This window comes from Zalophus californianus, chromosome 9 (genome assembly GCF_009762305.2).
Source record: "Zalophus californianus isolate mZalCal1 chromosome 9, mZalCal1.pri.v2, whole genome shotgun sequence".
In the NCBI taxonomy this organism is placed as follows: domain Eukaryota; kingdom Metazoa; phylum Chordata; class Mammalia; order Carnivora; family Otariidae; genus Zalophus; species Zalophus californianus.
The window spans coordinates 74,157,788-74,173,540 of record NC_045603.1 but is presented as its reverse complement, the minus strand read 5'-3'; the positions used below and the strand labels follow the sequence as shown (position 1 = coordinate 74,173,540).

The window sequence follows — 15,753 nt, the reverse complement described above, 5'->3', positions numbered from 1 at the left end:
CTTCAGTTTTTACTTGAAGGGCATGAGAAACTATTAGCGTTTCGAGCATGAATGCTCCAATCTGACCTATCTTTTTTTTATTATGTTATGTTAATCACCATACATTACATCATTAGTTTTTGATGTAGTGTTCCATGATTCATTGTTTGCGTGTAACACCCAGTTCTCCATTCAGTATGTGCCCTCCTTAATGCCCATCACCAGGCTAACCCATCCTCCCCATCCCCCCCCTCTAGAACCCTCAGTTTGTTTCTCAGAGTCCATAGCCTCTCATGGTTCATCTCCCCCTCTGATTTCTCCCCCTTCATTTTTCCCTTCCTGCTATCTTCTTCTTCTTCTTCTTTTTTTTTTTTTTAACATGTAATCTATTATTTGTTTCAGAGGTACAGGTCTGTGATTCATCAGTTTTACACAATTCAAAGCGCTCACCATAGCACATACCCTCCCCAATGTCTATCACCCAGCCACCCCCTCCCTCCCACCCCCCACCATTCCATCAACCCTCAGTTTGTTTCCTGAGATTAAGAATTCCTCATATCAGTGAGATCATATGATATATGTCTCTCTCTGACTAACTTATTTCGCTCAGCATAATACACTCCAGTTCCATCCACATTGTTGCAAATGGCAAGATTTCATTCCTTTTGATGGCTGCATAATATTCCATTGTGTATATATGTGTATATGCCACATCTTCTTTATCCATTCATCGGTCGATGGACATCTTGGCTCTTTCCATAGTATGGAGGTTCCTCAAAAAGTTGAAAATAGAGCTACCATACGACCCAACAATTGCACTACTGGGTATTTACCCCAAAGATACAAATGTAGTGATCCGAAGGGGTACGTGCACCCTGATGTTTATAGCAGCAATGTCCACAAGAGCCAAACTGACCTATGTTTTTAATAGAATGAGTCTGGCTGCTATTTTGAGTACAGGCAGATGGGGGGCATGAGCAGAAGCAAGGATGTGAGATAACAGGCATAGCAGTAATCTGGATGAGATTATGTGATATGTGTTTGGGGTGACAGAATGTGCCAGGGACTAGAATATAGGCCTCAAACTGGCATGAACTTGGTTTTTTTCATTACTATAGCCAGAGGGCCTGGAATCATTGCTGGAGTATATAGCAGTAACTATAATTCTTGCTGACTGTGTGGATAGATGGATAGATAGAAAAACATTCATTTTTACAACTTCTGTCCTCTCCCCAACTGTCTATTACTTAGTTTTAAGTTCAAAGCTACTTTTCTTATCCTCTCACTTTAAAAAATTAAGTAAAAGAGGAACAAGCAAAGTAGCCAAGTTTCTTCTTAAATTTACTGAATTCAACAAAAACTTTTGAAGTACTTTTATGCGATGAATTATTTGGGATATTAAGGATATCAAATGCCAACAGAATGTTCCAGAACAATGAGATGAGATTATTGCTTAGGGTCAGGGCTATGCCACAGCACCAAAATTTACTTTAAAATTAAAATTGCTACATAGGATTTAATTTCCTCTTCAGAAGGGGAATAACCTCTTCAATGAATCAGACTTGGCTTTTTCTGCTTACTGTAAATGGGATCATGTGACCTGAACATTACAGATGCCTAAATAGACTATGTTAGAAAAGTTTGGGGGAACAAGGAGCACTCACGTGTATTTGGTTTGCAACATTTTCTGTAAGGAAGTGGAGAAATAAGACACACACACTCCCATACACTCGTTTGGATACAAAGAAACACTGAATAGATACAGAAAGCAACTAATTCCTCGTTGTCTCTAGGGGGCAGGAGATAAACTGGATAGACAGGAGTAAACTTTAATCGATTTTGATAATTTATCCTCAAAGTTATTGCCTCTTCACTAAGAAAAAGGCACCTTTTATTTTTATTTATGTTTGTTTAATTCTGGTTTAAGGAACATACGGTATTGTATTAGTTTCAGTTGTACAATACAGTTCAACAATTTCTATACATTACTCAGTGCTCATTGTAATAAGTGTACTCTTCATCCCCATCACCTATTTTACCCATCCCCCCCACTCAGCTCCCTTCTGGCAATCATCAGTTTGTTCTCCATAGTTAAGAGTCTGGCTTTTTTGTCTCTTTTTTTCTTTGTTTGCTTTGTTTCTTACATCCCACATTAGTGTGGAATCATATGGTATTTGTCTTTCTCTGACTGACTTATTTCACTTTGCATTATACCCTGTAAGTCCATCCATGTTGTTGCAAATGGCAAGATTTCATCCTCTTTTATGGCTGAGTATTATCCCGTTCATCTTCAACTCTTTTTCCTTTCATCTATGGATGGACGCGTGGGTTGCTTCCATATTTTGGCTATTGTAAATAATGCTGCAATAAACATAAAGCATGTATCTTTTCAAATTAGTGTTTTTGTATTCTTTGGGTGTATAAACAGTAGTGGAATTACTGGGTCATGTGGTAATTCTATTTTTAATTTTTTGAGGAACCTCCACACTGTTTTTTACAGTGGCTGCACCAGTTTGCATTCCCACCAACAGTGCATGAGGGTTCTTTTTCTCCACATCCTGGCCAACACTTGTTTCTTGTGTTTTTCATTTTAGCCATTCTGACAGGTGTGAGGGGATATTGTGGTTTTGATTTGCATTTCTCTGATGATTAGTGATGTTGAGCATCTTTTCTCATATCTGTTGTCCCTCTATATGCTTGCTTTGAAGAAATGTCTGTTTATGTCTTCTGCACATTTTTAATTGTATTATTTGTTTTTTGGTGTTGAGTTGTATAAGTTCTTAACGTATTTTGGATATTAGCCCCTTTTTGGATATATCATTTGCAAAGTATCTTCTCCCATTCAGTAGGTTGTCTTTTGTTTTGTTGCTAGTTTCCTTCCCTGTGCAGAAGATTTTTATTTTGATATAGTCTCAACAGTTATATTTCCTTTGTCTCCCTTGCCTCATGAGCTATGTCTAAAAAAATGTAGCTACAGTTGATGTCAAAGAAATTACTGCCTGTGCCGTCTTCTAGGATTTTTATAGTCCTTAATGCATTTTGAGTTTATTTTTGTGTATGGTATATGAAAGTGGCCAAGTTTCATTCTTTTGCATCTAGCTGTCCAGTTTTCCCACTACCATTTATCAAAGAGACTGTCTTTTTGCCATTACATATTCTTCCTTCCTTTGTCAAAGATTAATTGACTAAATAGTCACGGGTTTATTTCCGGGCTCTCTATTCTGTTCTGTTGATCTATGTGTCTATTTTTGTGCCAGTACCATACTGTTTTCATTATCACAGCTTTGTAGTGTATCTTGAAATCTGAGATTATGACACCTCCAGTTTTGTTCTTCCTTTTCAATATTGCTTTGGCTAATTCAGTGTCTTTTATGGTTCCATACAAATGTTAGGATTATTTATCCTAGTTCTGTGGAAAATGCAATTGGTATTTTGATAGGGATTGCATTAAATCTGTAGATTGCTTTGGGTAGTATTGACATTTTAACGATATTTGTTCTTCCAGTTTGTACATGGAATATCTCTCAGTGTTTTACAGTTTTCAGTGTACAGGGCTTTCACCTCCTCAGTTAAGTTTATTTCTAGGTACCTTATTATTTTGGTGCAATTGTAAATGGGATTGTTTTCTTAATTTCTCTTTCTGCTCCTTCATTTTGGTGTATAGAAATGTAACAGATTTCTATATATTGATTTTGTATCTGTGACTTTACTGAATTCATTTATCAGTTCTAGTAGTTTTTTGGTGAAGTCTGTAGGGTTTTCTACATATAATATCATGTCGTCTGCAAATAGTGAAAGTTTTACTTCTTCCTTACCAATTTGGATGTCTTTTATTTCTTTTTCTTGTCTGATTGCTGTGGCTAGGACTGCCATTGCTATGTTGAATAAAAGTGAGAGAGTGGACATCCTTGTCTTTTTCCTAATCTAGGGCAAAAGCTCTCAGTTTTTCACCATTAAGTATGATATTAGCTGTGGGTTTTTTAATATATGGCCTTTTATTATGTTGAAGTATGTGCCCTCTAAACCTAGTTTGTTGAGAGTTTTTATCATGAATGGATGTTGTACTTTGTCAAATGCTTTTTCTGCATCTATTGAAATAATCATATAGTTTTTATCCTCTCTCTTGTCAGTGTGACATATCATGTTGATTGATTTGCCAATATTGAACCATCCTTGCATCTTGGGGATAAATCCCACTTGATCTTGGTAAGTAATTTTTTTAATGTATTGTTGGATTCAGTTTGCTATTATTTTGTTGAGGATTTTTGCATCTATGTTCTTCAGAGATACTGGCCTGTAGTTCTCTTTTTTTTGTGTGTGGTGTCTTTATCTGGTTTTGGTACCAGGGTAATGATGGCCTCATAGAATAAATTTGGAAGCTTCTCTTCCTCTTCTATTTTTTGGAATGGTTTGAGAAGAATAGGTATTAACTCTTCTTTAAATGTTTGGTAGAATTCACCTGTGAAACCGTCTGGTACTGAACTTGTGTTTGTTCAGAGTTTTTTGATTACTGATTCAGTTTCCTTGCTGGTTATCAGTCTGTTCAAGTTTTCTATTTCTTCTTGATTCAGTTTTAGGAGATTATATGTTTCTAGGAATTTATCTATTTCTTCTAGGTTGTTTAGGTTAGGTTGTTTATTTGAGATTTTTCTTCTTCTTGAAATAGGCCTGCATTACCATAAACTTCCCTCTTAGAACCACTTTCGCTGCATCCCATAGATTTTGGCCGATTGTGTTTTCATTTTCATTTGTCTCCATGTATTTTTTTTTTAATTTCCTTTTGATTTCTTGGTTTACTCATCCATTGTTTAGTAGCATGTTATTTAACCTCCATGTATTTGTGTTCTGTCCAGATTTTTTCTCTTGGATGATTTCTGGTTTCATAGCATTGTGGTCAGAAAGATTCATTGTATAAGACTAATCTTTTTGAATTTGTTGAGACTTGTTTTGTGGCTTAACATGTGATCTATTCTGGAGAATGTTCCATGTGCACTTGAAAAGAATGTGTATTTTGCTGTCTTGGGATGGAATGTTCTGAATATATCTGTTACATACATCTGGTCCAATGTGTCCTTCAAAGGCACTGTTTCCTGTTGATTTTCTTTTTATATGATCTATCCATTGATGTAAGTGGGGTGTTAAAGTCTCCTACTATTATTGTATTAGTATTGACTTCTTTATGTTTGTTATTAGCTGTTTTATGTATTTGGGTGCTCCCATGTTGGGTACATAAATATTTACAATTGTTATATCTTACTTTTGGATAGTTCCCTTTATCATTATGTACCGTCCTTCTTTGTCTCTTATTACCGTCTTTATTTTAAGGTCTATTTTGTCTAAGTATTGCTACTCCAGCTTTCTTTTCACTCACTTCCATTTGCATGATACAGGTTTTTCCATCCTTTCACTTTCAATCTGCATGTGTCTTTAAGCCTAAAATGAGTCTCTTGTAGGCAGCATAGAGATGGGTCTTGTTTATCCATTCTATCACACTATATCTTTTGATTAGAGCATTTAGTCCATTTACATTCAAATTAATTATTGATAGGTATGTACTTATTGCCATTTTGTTACTTGTTTTATGGTTGCTTTTGTAGTTCTTCTTTGTTCCTTTCTTCCCTTGCTCTGTTCTCTCATGGTTTCCTGCTTTTCTTTAGTGATATACTTAGGTACCTTTTTAAAAATTTTCTCACATATCTATTACCAGTTTTTTAATTTGTGGTTATAATGAGGTTTATATACACCATCTTGTCCATATGACAGTCTATATTAAGTTGGTGGTAACTGAAGTTTGAATTCATTCTAAAAAACTTTTATTCCCCCCATGTTTTAGGTATATAGTGTCATGCTTTACATCCTTTTCTGGGTTATTTACACTTATGTGGGTGTTATGTAGCTGTATCCATGCAGTAAGGTGAGTTTACGGTCCTCCTACTCCACCATCTTCCCCCCAGAAGTCCTTAAAAAACATCTTTTACAAAGCCATGGGGGGAGAAAAGAAGAGCTTAGGGAAACAAAGTGAAACAGGAAATTGCCTCAAAAGTGTTTATTTTGTCACTTTCTCAACCTTCCTAAACTGTGTCGTGAGCTCAGCATTCTCAGATGATGAAGGCTATGTGTGTGAACGCTGGTAAATGACAGCTGATTGGGTTGTGCTCATCATTTTTTCTTATAGAATGTAGTCCTAATCTATGGGTTGATTATATTATATATATATCATTATATATATGATTAATATTATATATTAATTATATATATATATTATATATATAATCTATGGGTTGATTAAAGGCTACAAAAGCCAGTTGAAGAAAGCCAATCTGCGAGGATGCCTGGAAGCTCTTTAGTTCTTTCAGAGGCTAAAGGAAGTAAAACTCTGCTAAGAAGATTGTCTGCTTCCAAGAAAGTGTTACAAGAATCGAGGTTTGTAACATGCCTGTCCTCACCCTGTGTGCAACGCTGAGAAGGCTTCTGAGAAGGCATCCAGCCATGGCTGGCATCATGCCTCCAGCAGCACTTGAGTGTGAATCTCCTCATGCCTGCAAGGTTCAGCCTGGAGCAGGGTGTGCACATGTTAGAGCTGCACATAGACTCTCCACACTTGTCAGCAACAGCTGTGAAATCTGCCCCCGGTCTCCGCTTTAGGTACGAAATTTCATCAATCAGAATAACACCTGGCCCTTGTATAGAGTTTTGTATTTATAAAAATGTTTTCACCTATGTTATTTCATCTTATGGATTCATAGAAGATGAAAGCAGAAGAAATCTCAGATGTTGTGACCTCCATGGAGCAAAAGGAGAAATTGAATCCAAGGAAAGTGATCACTTTGCCTAAAATCAAATAGCTATTTAGCAGCAGAGCTGAAACCAATATACAGTTGTGCTGACTCTCAACCCTGTGACTTTTCCATTACTATCACATGGCAAGCTCACTTGTTTCCCTGGATCTCCTCCAACTTTTTCTTCTTCTTTTCTTCTTCTTGGCCTATCTATCTTACTTTTCATCCTTTTATGCATTAAAGGTGACCTACTTATGTCAAAATTTAATAATTTCTTATTTTTGTTGATTCTTTCAAAAATTGCCTGAAAACTGATTTTTTTTTTTTTTTTGCCAGCAAGCTGGTACACTTTCATACATACACTTTAGTATGTCTCACATACTGAAAAATTAAGCATAAGTATAAATGGTAATTAGAATTGTTTTCCTTGTAATGCAATGATTTATACTCGAGTTGTTTCCTATCAGATTTACTACAAGTTGGAATCTTCTAAGCAAGTGCTCCCTTACATATATTCTCTCTCAGTGGACAGGCACTAATGAAGTCTCTGTCAAAGAGAATGTTTCTTAAACTCATCGCTGATGCCAAACACTAGCTACATCAGGTTTTCTATTCTGTGGTGGAAAAAGGAAAAAAAAAAAAAAGGAAAATCATTTATATCTAAATTCAATTTTGGTAAAAGGGAAAGAATTATATCCAGGTCAAGTTCCAATCCAGTGACGTTTGAATAAATTGAGATACTGTATCTTCAGAATTCAGTCCTTGGCATGCTTAGCACTCAGAGACGTGCTAATAGTTAAAACGGCATTGCACAAAGTTGGAATGATACCCTTTCGCAAAGGTGTGCATTCTCAAAGGATACTGACTCTGTACTGATTGTTTTCCCCACTCAACATGTGTAGGCTCAATAGCTACCAAAAGCCTGATTTGGTACTGCAACCCCAAAAGGCTTATGCTCTGGCTACTGACTGGGAGACTGCTGAAAATTCTTACTTAGGAACCTTCAGAGTCATCCTCTTGATTGATCAAAGACAAACTTTCTCTTCCCTTGCCCATAATCCTACTCCATGCTGCCAATACCATAGCAATTTTCTGCAGAATTTCCTATTTGAAAATGCTATGGTAGAAATTAGAAATCCGAGCTTTTTCCTAATTCACTTATAAATTTACCCACAGTACTTATTTTGTTTTTTCCTAAAATGGGGAGAAAATTACTGTCCCAAACACCAACTACCTTATGTATAATCAGCAAAACATTTTTTTCTAGTTAAAAATTTGTGTAACTTAACTGACCAAAGCAATGCTTTTTTAATAAGTAAAAATAAAATCTTAAGTAAATCTAAAAAGATCTCATTTGTCATTAACAATGCTGACTACAAAATAACTATGATCAATAAATTATTTTATTAAAACTTAAATAATTATAGGTATTAGTTCATAATTATATGTTACTTGGTTCGAGGAAACATCTTTCTAAACAAGAGCTAGGATATTTCAAAGGTCCTTCTCATCTTCTGCAACACTCCTCAGTGACAGAAAGCTAGAAATTTTCTACAAAATTCAAGATACAGAAAGATTTTAAGGGTCTAGTGCTTCTAAATGTTAACACAGAAATTTGGACTGGCAAAGAATGTTACATCCAAGAAAATGCTTTCATGCTAAAGGTTAAATTACACAGAGAAAAATTCAACCTCCAAACTTTTTCACTGCTTAAGGAGATTGTAAAGAACTCAGTGCTGCTACATGAACCAGCCACACAAGCAAACTTTTCAAAAATAGTTATGTACAGACCGTACACCTTTCATAAAAATTAATGCAAAATAGCTCAGACGCCTAAATTTAAAGTTCTAAATTTCCTAGAAGAAAAAACCTAGGTGAAAATCTGCTTGACCTTGGGTTTGTCAATGAGTTTTTAGATATAATATCAAAAGCAAAGAAAAAACGGTAAGTTGAACTTTACTAAAATTAAAAAAAAATGCTGCTAAAGACGCTGTTAAAAGGATGAAAATAAAAAGCATTGACTGGAAGAGAATATCTGCAAATTACATAAAGGACTTGTATCCAAAATATACAGATAACTCTTAAAGGTCAACAAGACCTTTAAGAAAGACCAACAAGAAAACAAAGAACCCAATTTAAAAATGGGCAAATAGGAACAGACATGTCATCAAAGATGACATACAGATGGCAAATAACCATATAAATAGATACTCAACACCATCTATCAGTAGGTAAATACAAATTAAAACAACAATGAGATCTCACTACATACTTATTAAAATATCTGTGATACCAAAAATCTAACAGTACCAATTGATGACAGGGATGTGTAGCAACACAAAAACCTCATTCATTGCTGGTAAGAATACAAAATGGTAGAGCCATTTTGGAAGACTGGCAATTCCTTACAAAGTTAAACATAATCTTGTCATACAATTTAGCAATTGCACTACTATTTACCCAACTGGTTTTAAAACTTATGACCATGCAAAAACCTGCACACAAATATTTATAGAAGATTTATTTATAATTGCCCCAAACTGGAAACAACCAAGATGCTCTTCCATAGATGAATGGAAAAACAAAACAGAAATATATCTACATAATGTAATACAATTCAGCAATGAAAAAGGAATGTTCTATCAAGCCATGAAAAGACATAAATGCAACATAAATACTTATTGGCAAGTGAAAAAAGCCAGTCTGAAAAGTCTCCACGCTGTATGATTCCAATTAGGTGATATTTTGGAAGTGGCAAAATTATAGACATGAAAAATAAATCACTGGTTGCCATATGTTCAGAAGAAGGAGGAACCTTGAATAAGTGGAGCACAGGGGTTTTGTAGGGTGGTTAAACTCTCTCAAGTATGACACTATTGGTGGAAAGGGACTCTATGCATTTGTCAAAGCCCACAGACTTTTGCAGCACAAAAAGTGAACCTTGATGTATGCAAATTTTAAAAAGTCCTTTAGGAGGTCAGGAATCTCAGGATGGAATACAGAATTGACAGAAGACTCTAACTATATTATAAGTGTATGAAACAACCTCACTGAAGGGAGTGGAGGAAAAAGGTTCTGAATTTGGAAATAACTATTGTCTGTAAGACTCAGCAAAACATTAACATTGCATTCTACTTGATAAAGTTTCTCACGGGGGTGTATGGATTAACAATTCTGAAACCACGATGCATGGATACTGGAATTGAGATAGTAAATAAATGGTGGATGGTGGGAATAAGTTTTCTTACTGTTGTTATGGAGGGCTTAAATAAGCAAACAGTGGAGGCTAGGATGATCCATGTCATAATGAATTAGAGGGATCATATTGGAGATAACAGTAGGAACTCATGTGTAGTTTAATGTAAGCACACACGGCTACATATAGAGAATCACCTGTATACACAGATTAGTATACACACGTATACTTCCTTGCTCTGTCAGCTGAGAAAATGTAGAAGCAATGAGACTCCAGTAGCAATAAGCAGTCCTTGGTTTCTAATACCATCTGCCAATGAAAAGAATCAAGAGTTACAGGAGCCAGCTGAAAGAGGTCTCAATGGCTAAAGCTGAAACAATTGAATGACAAAATTAAGTAATATTAGATTATAACCCAAAGTGTAATGTAAATGTCCATGAGTCTGTACTGATGAAAATGACTGAATATATATAAATGGAGGGAAATAGATAAATCTCCTGTCGAGAGAATTCTAAATAATTTATGTAGATACTCCATCCTCAAGGAAGTGGACTATAAAGTCACACTCTTTTTTTTTTTTTAACTCTCCACTCCTTAAGTGTGGGCTGATAATAGGGGATCCTTTCTAAAGAGTACAGTACAGAAAAGGGGGAAAAGAGCATATTTACAGTAGAGTAACCTGACAAATACTAGCTCAACCCAGTGATCAATGTGAACATCATTACTGATTAGTCACGTTGATAGTATGTATCCTAGCTACCCTGTGATAAAAATGACACCTACCCTCTTTGGACTTCCTCCACAAAATCCATAACCCTAATCTGGTCATGAGGAAAATATCAGACACATCCCAGTCTAGAGGCATTCTACAAAATATCTCACCAGGACTCTTCTAAATTGTCAAGATCATCAAAAACAATAAATATCTGCCAAACTGTTACAGCCAAGAAACATGAAAACTAAATGTAATGTGGTAGCCTGGATGGGATCCTGGAAAAGAAAAAGGATATTAGCTGAAAAGTAAAAAAAAATCCGAATAAAATGTGGACTTTACTAAGTAAGGAATAAATGTATTGGAATTGATTCATTAATTGTGACAAATTTACCATAGTAATGTAAAATAATAGGGAAAATGGGTATGAAGTATTGGGAATTTTCTATATTATTTTCTCAATTTTTCTATTAATCCAAAGCTGTTTTAAAATAAAAAAAGTTTACTTAAATAATTATGTTACAAATTTATCCAATTAACACTAAGTCGTGCACAGGATGCCAGATGGTGAGACATGGTTCAACCACAGACCTCAAATGGAAATGAAATGGAAAAGTTTGTTACTCACAGGGTCTGGAAGAAGTACTGGCATATTTCCAGGGGCCACATGGGAAGGTCCAGGCAGAGTGCAAACAGAAAGTCAGGATTCTGGGGCACTGCCATTAATAGGGTTTATGGGTAGAGTGCTTTGGGGTCCCAGGCTAAAACCAGATTGGTTAATCCAAACCAAAAGAGTGGAGTTTTGGTAAAACAAAAGAGGAAGACACTGGGAAACAGGAGAGAATGTTGATCACAAGTTCTCTTGGGGAAGTTATATTTATATTTGCTTGTGACTCTGTACACTGCTATGGAGAGTTTAGCTACATCACTCCATAATATTTTTCTCCTAGCATCCATTTCCTGTGGCCAAGTGGTCGGGCGGGCCTTGAACTGACAATATGCCTCACTTGAGCCCATACCCTAAATAACAGCCTACAGAGTCACAAGTGTTAAGATTCTGGTATGACAACCCCAACCACCTTCACCCTCATGGGAAACATTCTCCCCTACGTCCCAGGCCTTCCCTTTGTGCACTCCTTAGATACGACCGCCTTGTGGTTTACCAAAATCCTGTTCTTTTTGGTTTCAGTTGACCAATCTGGCCTTAGCCTGGGAACTTCAAAGTGCCCCACCCACTCACTCACCCTAATAAAGACAGTGCACCTGGTCCTGACCCTTTCTTTCTGTCTGCACTCAGCCTTGACCTCCCCCTGTAGCCACTGGAGGTGTTCTGGCTACTTCCTCCGGGACCTGGGAGTAATAATCTGTCTTTCAGGTACTTCCTCTGGGACCTGGGAGTAATAATCTGTCTTTCAGGTACTTATTCCCGGGCCTGGGAGTAATAATCTGTAGTTAAGTTACTTTCTCCAGGACCTGAGAGTAATAATCCGTATTTCAATTCCTCTTGCGGCATGTTGTTGAACTGTAATGCTCACAAGAGTCACAATAGCTGTTGTTAGGGCACACAGTTTCACGAGGAGGCTAGCGCCAGTTTAAAGTCACTGAATGCTGCCTGGCCAAATACAGTGGATGCTAAGGCAGCAACACTATGGCATAGCTTAGCTAGACTCTTCTTGACCCATGTACCCAAAACAACCCCACACGGCCATTAATGAGAATATAATTGATGTGTTTGACTATCAAAAGTAATTTAGTGAAAGAATTAGTGAAAGATATATACCAAACTAACCAGTTTAAAAAGGAACAATCACAAATTCCAGCTCTGAAAAATAATTGCATATAAACAGGAAATATTGGTATTAACAGAAATTCTGACATAAAAGTATTGAAAGGATAGGGACTTAAGGAATGTGTGTGTTGTGTGAGGCAAAATTCTACAGACCATGTATCTGAGTTGAAAAATCAAGGGAAAGCAGTTGCATTCATTAGAGCAAGAGATGGGAACCACAAAAGAAAGAGCTTGTGTGGTTAAGAGCACTTGCTTCTGAGTATCAAGGCTCAGTGCTGAGGCTGCTGTCAACGGTAGGAAGAGTAAGACTTGCAGGAACTTTTGAATTTTAAAACTATATTTTTCTAAAAAAATATATTAAGAATATAAAACAAAAAGTAGTATGTTTAATAGAAAAAGAATTAGACCAAAATTGAAGAACCTCAAGTTCTATAACTAATAAGTTATAAACTTTGAGCATAGCACCACTGTAGGTCTTCATTTTCTCACTTGGGAGACTCATGAGGGATCTTCCACTCCTAGATTCTAAAGTAGTAGAAAAATATATACCAATTATTTTATCTTATTTAATTTTTTTAAAGATTTTATTTATTTGAGAGAGAGAAAGAGAGCAAGCATGAGCGGGGTGTGGAGAAGGGTGGAGGGGCAGAGGGAGAGGGACAAGCAGACTCCCCACATGGGGCTCAATCCCAAGACCCTGACACCATGACTTGAGCCGAAGTCAGACACTTAACCGACTGAGCCACCCAGGCACACCTACCAATTATTTTAAAGAAATAATGTATTTTTAAGATTTTTGAAAAACACAGAAGTTACTGGAATGCTTGAGGATTAAATGGAAAAAATAGGGTAGTGAAAATGTAGCATTCAACATGTGTCAAACTTTGCAATGTAATTCAAACAACGAATAGCTGTTAGGATAGCAGGCTCATAGATATTTCAGTTGTTATAATCATGAACAATAAATAGTGTGGTTTTACCAAGAAAAAGTACTGCAAAATATGTTTTGACAAATTTATTCAATCAATTGGAAAGTAAATGGCTAAAGGAGGACATGAGATATAAGGCATTAGTATATTTAAAAATATTATTTTTAAAAATTAGAATTGAATTTGTCATGCAACTATAGTTACCATCACGTGGCTTGAAGTCAGTTGGAAAATTCTTATATCCAAAATTTATAAATGTATCCAACTTTGAAAGGTGGCTAGGCTGGTACAAAGACTTTTATGTCTTCATTAATGATAAAAAAAAATACAGTGAATATGATACCACTGGGTAGTTAGTATTTCTTACAGTCATTACTACAGACTAAACATTTATAAAAAGGATTTAGAATTTATAATTTTGTGCATTCAAAGAATAATAAAGGAACTTGCCATGAAAAATCATTTTTTTCTTGGGGTGCCTACGTGGCTCAGTCAGTTGAGTGTTAGACTCTTGATTTCAGCTCAGGTCATGATCATAGGGTCGTGAGATCCGAGCCCTGCATTGGGCTCTGCACTCAGCAGGGAGTCTGCTTGAGATTCTCTCCCTCCCTTCGTCCCTCCCACCCTCCACCGAGCGCACACGTGCTCTCTCTCTCTCTCTTCTAAAATAAATAAATAAAATCTTTAAAAAATAATTTTATTCTTTAGGGAAAAAGTAAAATTTTAACAACAGAACAACAACAAAAAACCCCCTGCATTAATGGTTTAAGTAGCTGTAGTTTGCATAAGAGAGATGTAACATAGTTATTTTAAATTGCAAGGGATGGGATGGGGAGTAACCATTTTAGGGCTATAGTGTGACATCAGAGCTATTCTGACACATGGCATATTACAGGGGTGGGGGAGGGTGTGTGATCATGTCAGCTTTACCAGAACGGATGATTAATGAAAGTTTGGAGAAATGGGTAGAAGTCATCTTTACAGAGGGCTTTGCATACAGCCAAAAACTCTTTACCACTTTATCAGATGGGTAAAGAAGGATGTAGAAGAGGGAAAATGTGAAAAAGGTTTTAGGACTATTAATGTGGTAGTTGTGTGGAAGAAGAAAACGATACGAGTTAACAGATGACTTCAGATTTCCATGTATCTAGGTTGGAACCCTGGCTCTGTATGACCATCAGAAAGTTACTTAAACACTTTAAGCCCCCAGTTTTCTCATAGGATTATATGAAAATTAAAGGATATATTTATATACCGCACTTGGCACAGTGCTTGGCTCAATAATCAGAAACTTAAAAAAATGTTTTGCAAACAAAGAAAAGTGGATAAGAGGCCAAAGTCTGAGAATCTATTTGAGAGACCATTAAAATAGTTTAAGGAAAAATCAATGAAAATAGAATTAAGGAATGAATGAAAGGAGTAATAGGCCTTAATGACTAACCAAAGGGGTGAAAAAGACTAAGGGGTTACTGTTGACTCTAAAGCTTGGTGTTTGAGTGCCTGGAAGAACCAGGGCTAAACCTGTCAGAAATGTGAACTCCAATGAAGGGGAGGAAGGGGCAGGGGAAGAGAAGGAGAATATGAGTTCTATTTTAATTGCATTGGGTGTGAGGTGACAATGAGACTTCTAGTTAAAAAAAAAAAAATCTAGCAGACAATTGGAGATACAGTTTTGTACTATCTCCCTCTAACCACTACCTGGAGGCATATATTAAGATCCTGCTCCCATTCATGTTCTTGTATCTATAGTCTCCCTTTTGGTAATTTCAACCAATTCCACAGTTTCAACTAGCATGCTCTTTTTAAAGTCTGAGGCCTACTGGAAATTTCCACTTCAATGTCTTAGAAATACCTCAAACTTGCATGCATGAGCAGCTCCCCCTTTCTCTCTCAAATAAATAAGTAAATCTTTAAATAAATGAATAAATAAAAAGGCATCTCTTACTGACTTACCTGATTCTGTTAATAGTACCTCAAAATCACCCAGAGTAGGGAATTTGGAGTAATCACTTATGTCTTCTCCCTTACTGGCAAAATTCGGTTAAATGGGTGTTGTATGAAAGGAGAGGCTAGAACTCTTGAAAGGATGGGAAGGTCCTAATTACTAATACAACACATTTATGGTTAAGATATTGCTATGCATTTTGTGGTATCTAATCATGGTATTACACTAATTATTGGAGATACGACTGGTATATCAAACCACAGTAAAAATAACCACCTTTCTTCATCAAAAGGTAAAATTAACAGAGTCAAAAGGCAATCCAGAGAGTAGGAGAACTTATTTGCCATACATATATCTGACAAAGGAATTATATTGAGAATATATAAGAAACCCATCACTTCGCAAAATAGGACATCCAAAGGAC

At 36.2% G+C, this 15,753-nt stretch overlaps 1 non-coding gene across 1 annotated transcript; it reads left to right on the top strand.

Moving 5' to 3' along the window:
* The first annotated feature begins 15,433 nt into the window (after positions 1 to 15,433).
* On the top strand, positions 15,434 to 15,553 carry LOC113923280. Its single transcript, XR_003520278.1, has one exon. It is a non-coding gene; the product is annotated as a U6atac minor spliceosomal RNA (small nuclear RNA).
* Positions 15,554 to 15,753: the final 200 nt, after the last annotated feature.